Raw genomic sequence first — 9,792 nt, 5'->3', positions numbered from 1 at the left:
TGCCTCTTTTAGGTGCTTTTAAAATGGGTGCTTTTACTAGCTCCTGCTTCACATCCTCGAAAGCTACCTTACAAGGGTCGCTCCACTCAAATGAATAGCTAAAGGATAATAAGTTTGTTAATGGCAACGTTCTTTTTGCCAAGGCATTTATAAACCTCCAATAGTATCCTATCGACGACAGAAAGCTATGAACCTCTTTCCGAGTGCGTGATGGACTCATAGCAACTATGACCTTGATCTTTTCAGGGTCAGTTGTTGCTATCTCTACTGAACTGACCACATGGCCTAGCAATAACCCATAAGGTACTCCAAAAACACACTTCCGTGGGTTAAGAGCGATACAAAATTGTCTGCATCGCTCAAAGCATTTCCTTAAGATGACCAACATCCTTTCCCTTACAGTGGCTGCCCGTAGGTCATCAATAAATACTTTCAACTCATCTGGGGAGATGTCACCAAAGGTCCTGTCTGCTGTTCGTTGCCACGATCCAGGTGCATTGCATAAACCAAAGGCCATCACATGGTACGCAAAAGTACCAAAGACAGTAATAAAAGTTGTTTTCAACTTGTCTTCTTCTGCAATTGCCATCTGGTTATATCCCGCAAAGCAATCCATGAATGAATATATCCCCCTACCCGCTAATTGTTCCAAAATCTGGTCAATAAATGGCAACGGGTAGTAATTCTTAACCGTCTGCTTATTCAGCTCTCTAAAATCTATACATAGTCGGATCTGGTTGTTTTTCTTCTTCCTAATAACAATTGGTAAACACCATTCCGTGTGCTGTACAGGGAAGATTAAACCAGCTTTCCGTAACTTTTGTAACTCCTCAAACAGCCCGTCCCTCAATTCAAAAGGCATACGCCTTACTTTTTGATGCATAGGACGACTGCCTTCTTTTACAGGAATAGTATGAACAGCTAGGGTGGGAGGAATGCCTCTCAGCTCATCATAACTCCAAGCAAAGATGTCGCGGAATTCTTGAATCAAGGACACATAGTCCTCCTTTTCTGCTGAACTGAGCATGGAACCTAATTTAATTGGCCGCGAATCATTCGGTGTGCCAAGGTCCAACTCAATCACATCCGCATCTCTTATCCTATCTTGCGGCTCTATTGGTTCATTTAGAGTTATCTGATAGCTATCCTCTGTAGTGGACCCCTCTTTAGATTTATCACTGGATGATGTCTCACTACCAGATGGATCATCTGCTGTCTCTAATTCAGTAGGAGATAAAGGAGCTCTCTCACTTTGAGGAGACTCAGGGTAAGCATCGACTATTACTCGATTGGCACCTCTACCTAGAATCACACGACCGGCGGGTATATCGACTTGAAAGTTTGTTCGTAAGATCCAAGGCCTACCTAGCAAGACTCGATAGCTAGGACGTCCTGCAAATCTTATCACCCTAAAGTCCAAGAAGCATTCTACACTCGCAACTGTAACATGGACCTTAGTAACGCAACCTTCTGGTTGTCTTAGACTATCATCAGCCATTCTCAGAAGGGTGGAGCTATCTTTTTGGATGCCTAGGCCCAACCTCTCCATCAATTCTGAACTCATGATATTGACGGAGGATCCAGTGTCTACAATAGCATGTTCCACCAATATTCCATCCACATAAGTTGGAACCCTAGGGCAGTTCTTTTCAGCATGGTCAAACCAATCTTCCCCTACTCGTGCTATGCCCAAGGGTTCTACAATATACCCAATACGCAGGATCTTCTTAAATTCCTTGGGTACTCCTGGAGATAATTTGATCAATTGCAAGAGGTTCACATCTGGTTTAACTTCACAAAGGGAACTTGCTAAATCAAAATCATGATAGGTAGCCAAATCTCTCTTTTCTCGCCAAACCATCCTCTCTTTGGGTCTTTGGACCGGTTTCGGTGCTTCTTTCTTAGCTCTTGCCTTCTTTCTTGGCACTTCCTCATCCTTCTTAAGGTCGCCTTTCTTGTCAATCGGCCTTAGCGATCCCTCTTCTATACTAGGATTCTGGACCTGCATCCCCTTATCCCCTTGTTTAGGGTTTGCCTCAACTGGTTTTTCCTTATCTTTGTCAACCTCTTTAGCCTTTTGGCCTCTTGTCACGGCTCTTAAGTTAGAGGTTTCAGCATCATTGACTCGTACAGCCTCAATAAGGCTGACTCCGTTGCCTTGTGGCAACTCTTCTATAGTTGTTTTTCCCCTCTGCAATATTTGTCTTGGTGCATCATTCTGCTACAAGTTATTTCCTTGCGCTCTATGATTCACTGGGCCCGGTTGTTTACTCTCTTATTGGAGAGAACCAATCTTACTCCAACAGGTAGCAGCTAAATGGCCCGAATTCCCACAAATGCCACATTTCACATTTGGACAGTTTCTGGGGAAGTGCTGTCCACCATACCATTTACAACTGAATCTAGAGGGTCCACCCTCTTCAGGGCGTCGACTCCCTATCAGATTTTGTTGCTTCTTTAAGAAATTAACGTCGACAGCTATTTGTCGATATTGTTCGAAAATCATATCGGTATAATACTTCATCATGTCCTTAACTTCGCCAAGGACATTAGATGCACTCGACTCATAGCCTTGATCGTCAACCCGTCATTCCATTGGCCTAACAATCTAATTTGGCATTGGTTGTTGACCCACAGGAACAACATTAGAATTTGAAACTTGGCCTCCCACATTTGGTGGAGCCAACTGACTTGCCATAGGCATGGTCACACTGGGAGGAGCCGGTAGTAAATGTACATTTGAAACCACACTCCCTCTCCCAATAGGGTTAGTCATAGGCATCCCTTGACTTCCATTTGTCAATGATGGATTGCTGCCAGGTACTAAACCCCCATTAACATTTATTCGAGAGAAGTAGGCTGTTTGTAATCGTGCTTCTACTCCCTCTGCCCGCGTAATAGCGGTGTCTATGTCTGCCAAGGCCACACTACTCAATTGTACTTGGATATTAAAATCCAACCCATGCAAAAAGTATTGCAATTGGGCAGCCGGCGGAATGGGATTATAAGTTTGCAACTTACGAAATACTTCCTTCAACTTCTTGGCATATGCTTTCACATTCTCGTGAGGATCTTGGCGCGTTACATTCCGCTCGGAAAGCTGCATAGAATTGATCAATGGTGGTTATGGTTCCAGACTCTATGCTGTGATACCATACCGCAGCCATTCCTTTTAATGTCATATTGAAGAAAATCATAAGATGTCCCTCGTCTTGGATGCGATAATTGAACATCAATCTTTGAAATTCACAAATGTGAAATTCTTCATTCTCTTCGGCTAACCCATTAAAAATGGGCAAGGGAACTCCTAAGGCGGGTAAATCCGACGTCCCTGCAGGAATTGCAATAGGTTGTGCCATGGTGACAGTCGGATTAGCAGTAGGAGCATGAAGTGACGGATTCACACCCCCACTTGAAGTCGGTAGACTTGGTGGAGGAGGGGAAGAACTTACGCTTCCTCTTGCACCTAACGGAATATGTGGAGCAGTTGGGTGACTAAGACCACTGCTTCGTATACGTACTGGGCTACTCCTTTGAGGAGAATAACGGCTTACGATCTCTAACCACCATCTAGCCCTCTTAGCACATTCTGCTTTCTAGATTTCGGCTTGACGGTCCTTGTCAGAGGACATAAACCAACTTCCTTTTGGTCCCTAGAAACCTCGGATCCAAAAACCACCACTTATAAGTGGCTCTTGGTAGACGCACCGCTGATGGGACCTAAAATGGGCTAGCACTGGCTATAGCACTAGCCGGACCTTATGCTCATGACACACAAACACCCTCACGGCCTCGCGGACCAGGAACGTCAATCTAATGCTGAAGGACAAACTGCCCTAAAGCTTAATTCATGCATTTATAGTTTATAGCCCAACATTTCCCTTAAACTCCTCAGAGGGAGATCCCAAAGTACATAGGCATAACGCCTCATCACACGCACATAGGGAGGCACTCCACCGACTAATAGTCGGAGCCCCACTGCAGCTCTCCTACATCTCAGGGATTGGCCCTTTGATGCGTTGCTAAACATATAACACATACGAGCATAAACTCCTCTCAACGTACCAATATTTTACGTTCCAAGATGTACCATTCCTCACTACAATTTCCCCTTAGGACCCAATGGCTAACCTACAACTTAGGACATCCTCTCACGCTCATCGTTGGTCACAAGCTAAGGAAGACAGGTGCCATGCATCCAGGAGGTTTTTCTGATACCTTTTAATTATTGCGCAAAATGCAAATCGTGTATGGCTATGTGCTCAGACAAAAGAAAAATCAGCATCGTGCATAGTGCATAAAACATTCTTTCCATGAATTTTACTAGCGTGTGCTGTGTTGAAAGGAGGCACCGAGCCACATGCTCATGCTACCATCCTCTTTATTTAAACCATTTCCTATATGCCAAATGCAATGCATAAATCAAATCTTTTCTTTATCTTTCAATGTTTCAGCCCCTCTTCATCCAACTCCTAGCATTTTGCATCATTGATTGGTTAGATAGGGTTTCTATGCATTTTTCTCTTTTAAAAGAACAATAAATACACACAAAACATAGAAACGGGGACAAACCGAGGCCAACCTCCATGCTTTGCCATCGTTATACATTGCACAAACATAGATACAATTTTCCCTAATTTTTCTCATCCCATTTTTCATTTTTTCCTAATTTTAAACCCATTTTTCTCCATTTTTTGGCATTTTCCCCTATTTTTCTTTAATAAATAATGACTGAAAATGAAAATTGATTGTGGGCTGTGGCCCTTAGGTTCATTGACAGAAAAAACTCAGATTTAGTTGGTGTGACATATCATTTTTCTCATTTATGTAGCAAAAAACCCAATTTTACCCTTAAAATGCGCGTTTTCATGTATTTTAACACTAATTCCGGCCATGTAGCCTTATATTTTCTGATTTTCAGGTTGCAAACAGTTGAAACTCATGGCAAACAATGTCATAATGAACTTTCATCCCATATGAACAAGATTTCATAAAGCAAATAGCATAAAAAGATCAATTTTCTTCATAAAAATAGCATTATCGCTTATTTTCAGATCTCGGTTTCTTAGTCTTGATTATGGGATTGATTTCCAGCATGCATTTAATGCTCAGCATCTTCAAGAACAGGACTCTTCATGTCTTCATCCATTTGGAAGCAATCCGGTCTCATCCGGACAAGCTTTCCTCCACCATTCTTCATTGTCTTCTTCCACACAAGAAGAGCCCCTTAAGGGAGAGAGAGGGAGGAGAGAGAAAGACTAAAATCAAAGATCTCCATCCAAGCCACCATTTGATGGGTGAGAGGCAGCGATAGAGTCAGCATCCAAGAGGGAATCAAGCCCCATAATCATTGGGGGTGGTTGCTCACAGGCTAGAGAATCCATGATCAACAATGGGGCTCAATTTTCGGCGCCATTCTGGCGTGATCTTCTCCACGTTTTTTCTTCCTCAAGAATGCCACGATTTCATGCTACACCCAAATGTTACATCCCTCCCCTCTCCCCTCCCCAAAGGTCATGACCACTTGCCAGACTTTGGTCCACCCCTTCAAATCTTGCCCATTTGTTGGCCATTTCCCCATCCAGTGTCCAAATCAAGTACTGTAAATTTTTGTGCATTCGGCTTGACATCCCGCATTGGCTAGCAACTCCTGACAACCCGCATGACAGTCTAAAAAATTATCAAAAATCAACAAGTATCGCTCGGGCGCCTTTAAAGCACTTGACGCTTAAAATCGTCCTAGCTAGAGCCACCGCCTTCGACGTTGAATATTTTTCTCTCAGTTTTCAGATGATAGTAAGAGTCTTCTTTTGTGTTGTTTTCTTCTACTGCTTTGTGGGGCAGAGAGTTTGCAGAGCAGTTCTGGTGTATGGATATGAGTGAAAGACAAAAGAGGACGGTTCTTCATCATGCTGAGAATGACGTTTGTTAGTTATTGAGTGAGGCTTCCCGTCAGCACCAGAGAAGAATGGAAGTGGAGGGTCTATACATTTGAAACTGGGAATGTAGCAGGGAATATGTATTATGGGCAGGTGTTGAATGCATAGACTGAAATTAGTGGAAATCTGAAAGGATTTGTAGCTAAGAAAGTAATAGACCAGAGTTTGTAAAGTTCGAAGCTCCTGTGACTCTTCATCAATGCAAGATTGTACTTTTGGAACAGAGTAGTTGTGTTTGCTGTATAGAGCATGTAGGAATTTACGAGTGCAGACTGTGTAGAGATGTTTCAGGGCAGCAGATCAAGGAATTTGACTCTGACTTGTTTAAAGAATTATAGATTGGAAAGAGAGCTACAACTTTCCTTTTTGAAGCTTGGCGATCCGATGTCTGGTTAGAAAGTTATAAACTGTTATGTGTAATGTTTCATGAGGCAATTTCTGTGCTCTATGAGGAAACATGTGAATTCACCAGCATTTTCGTCACTAATGGGACCTCAAATGGGCCGGCACTGGCTATGGCACTAGCCGGACCTCATGCTCATAACAGACAAACACACCCTCACGGCCTTGCCGGCCAGGAGAGTCTATCTTCTGCCAAAGGATGAACTGTCCTAGAGCTTAATCCATGCGTTTATAGTTTTGTAGTCCAACGTTTCCCTTTCTATAAACTCCTCAGAGGGAGAACCCTTACACATTGGCAATAAATGCCACAATAATCACATACATGGGAGGCAACCTCTTGGTGGAATCACCACAGCCCCCCTGTAGCTCTCCTACATCGCAGGGATTAGCCCCTTGATGCGCTGCTCAACATATAAAACAAACGAATAAACTCCACTCTTTCATTTCGAAAGTATTCCAAGAGATACCATGTGTCCTTACCAAATAATCCCCCCAAGAAACGAACGTCTATCCTATGACTTAGGATGTCTTTCCACACTCAAACGTGGGTCATTGTCATTGAAAACAGGTGTTATGCATCCAGACCTTTTATTCCAATACCATGGTTTACATGCACATGCAAATGTGAATGATCCTAAAGTGCTCAAACATAATTTTCAATCAGACACGTGTTGTGCACAACCAGGCTTTCCAATGCTTATTCACTAACTCGTTGCAACGATGTAAGGATAGCACCGAGACAACACTCATGCTACTATCCTCTTAATTAAAATACAACAACTGTATGTCACGATATGCATCAGAAAATCAGCAACAATCAGCACGCAAATCACACCATTCAAACATCCCAACCCCCTACGTTTAGGTATTGCTTTCGTTGCATAGGTGTAGAGGTTCATTTTGGCATGTTTTGATGTATAAAAAGCAATAAATCACAAACTTTGACAAGGAGATAGGGCAAACTGAGGCTAAACCTCATGCTTTGCCACTACCATACATCCACAAGCAATCATTATATTTTTCCTTATTTTTCCAAGACGTATTTCTATTTTTCCCCTTATTTTCCCCATTTTCTTGATTTATTTGGCAATAAAATATGATATTTTTGATTTTTATTGTTCCAATCACTTCAGCATACTAACATTCAATTTATCTTCCATTTTTCCCCCATGGGAACACCTTTCACCCACCCGAAACGGAAAAACCACAATTTTACTGCTTAAAGACCGCATTTCGGGTTTTCGGGAATTAAATAGAGCATGTAAGTCATTGCAAAATCAAAATTTTCTGATACACAACAATTAATCATGATGCAATCAGCACACAAACAAAATTTCATCCAATAAAAATATCATTATCATCATCATAAAGTATAAAAAATCCTTCATTTTCTTCATAAAAATGGTCATACCATGTTTTTACAAAACCCGAGACGCCTTGAATGACTGCATAGCCAACAAAAAAAAACCCGAGATGCCTTGAATGACTGCATAACCAGCCCAAACGGAGCCTCCATTGCTCTCAATCCAATGCTGTACATCAACCTTCAGCATCTCCATCAATCTCCACCACCATTTCCTTCATTCTCCCTTCTCGGTTCCTCCTTCAAGATGGTGCACATGAACAGCCCATAGGGGGGAGAGAGAGGGAGGAGAGAGAAAGACTAGATTTTGATCTCTTCATCTAGACAGCCATATCTCGCATGAAGACCGGTGATAGAGTCAGCCAAGAGGGAGAAGTTGAGGCCCAATGTCGGTTGCATGGAGTACTTGCAGCCTCCGAATTCAAGATCCATGAGGGGGAGCGAAATTTGTGCCTACATCTTCACGCCATTCTCTCCATGCTTCTTCACGTTCTTTTTCATCAAAAATGAAGGGGGGGGGGGGGGGGGGGGGGTTTAAATCCCAAAGGGCACCCCCCCTTTGTTCCTCTCAATGTCTACCTTTTCAAATCTTGGCCAAGTTTTGGCATCTTTCTCGTCCGGCCTCCGTTTCAGCCTCTGAAAAATCCCGCACATCCGTCTCGGCATCCCGCACTGACTGGCAACTCCTAACATCCCGTACGGCAGTCGAAAAAATTATCCAAAATCGGCAAGTGTCGCTCAGGCGCCTTTTAAAAGTCATCTTTCACTTGGTGCTTAAAATCGTCCTAGCTGCAGTCGTCGCCTTCGATGTTAAATATTTTTTCCCTAAATTTCGGATTTTTTGGCAAATTTTAGGCACATCCCAGGCTCAAAACTCCACTCTCATTGGCGACCATGGGATAGGGCGACTCAGCCCGTCGAATCCCACAACAGATCTGCATAGAACAACCAAAGGAAGCATCAAGCTGATACAAAATAGATACATATTAAAACACAACACAATACTCACCCTACCGCTTGACAAAACCAAGGCATGAAATCCACAAGGAGTAGGCCTAGCATAATCTGATAGAAGGTCCAAAGCTAGTCACTAACCGACTGCTCCAACACGGCCAAACTAAAAAGAACTATCAAAGAGGTTGCCCTAAGTGGTGGTCTGAACTACCTACCTAACTAAGGACAATACAACGAGGAGCTCCTACTAGGCGAGGACTCCTATAGCCTGATCAAGAAGTATTTTCTTTTTAACACATTTGTGCTTTTAGGTTTTTATTTCCCCCATACTCAGGCTTGTAAAAAGGAGGGAGTTGAGCGTGTAGTGACCCAAGGAGAATAGGGCATCGGCCTTAGGTCCTGTCTTGGTACCCAAGAACCTACCAAGCCCTCGCAAGGTGACACTTAATCCTTTTCTGACGCTCACTTTTATTTTCGTTCCAACCTTCCTTACTTTCTTTTGTTCCCAGCGAGACGCCACCCCTAGGAAGATAAGGCATCGGCCCCAGGTCTGACTCATCCCCAGGTACCTACCAAGCCTCCGCAAGGCGATGAGTAACTGCGTATAAATTTTCCTTTCTTTTCTATTCTATTTTTATAGGGGGTAGAATCCCTTTTTACACACCTTTGTATATATTTATTTTAGTTGAGATATTCAGGATTTTTTTTCCTCTCTACCATCATCATTTTCCTTCGACAGGCTTCTCTAATTGCCTCACAACTAAGCAAGAACTCCTAGAACGGCTGCCTAGCAGGCTAGCAGAACAGGGTCACTAGAACAGCCTTCTAAAACATGTCTTTTGATGCCTGACAATGTCTTTACAGGAGGCACTGACTACTCGGCTCCCCTCAGACAGACCTAACCTAAACCTGGGACTTCATGCCTTGGACTTCGGTCTCGAATAAAGAAAAGAAAATCCCCTACAAGTACACAGACACATATAGCAGAAAAAACATGTTACTCATAAAGGAGAGATATCACTTGGATAGGGCCACGAGAAGCTTCCGTGCGACATAGGCTCCTTTCAAGCTCTTCTTTGAACCTGTCTAGCATAGGACTAAAACAAGAAACCATTAACCGCACCTGTACTAAAC

Source organism: Lygodium microphyllum, chromosome 27 (assembly GCF_053477565.2).
Source record: "Lygodium microphyllum isolate KBCC chromosome 27, Lygodium_microphyllum_v1.1.10, whole genome shotgun sequence".
In the NCBI taxonomy this organism is placed as follows: Eukaryota; Viridiplantae; Streptophyta; class Polypodiopsida; order Schizaeales; family Lygodiaceae; genus Lygodium; species Lygodium microphyllum.
The sequence above is the reverse complement of the archived record's forward strand: the minus strand, read 5'-3'. Positions refer to the sequence as shown.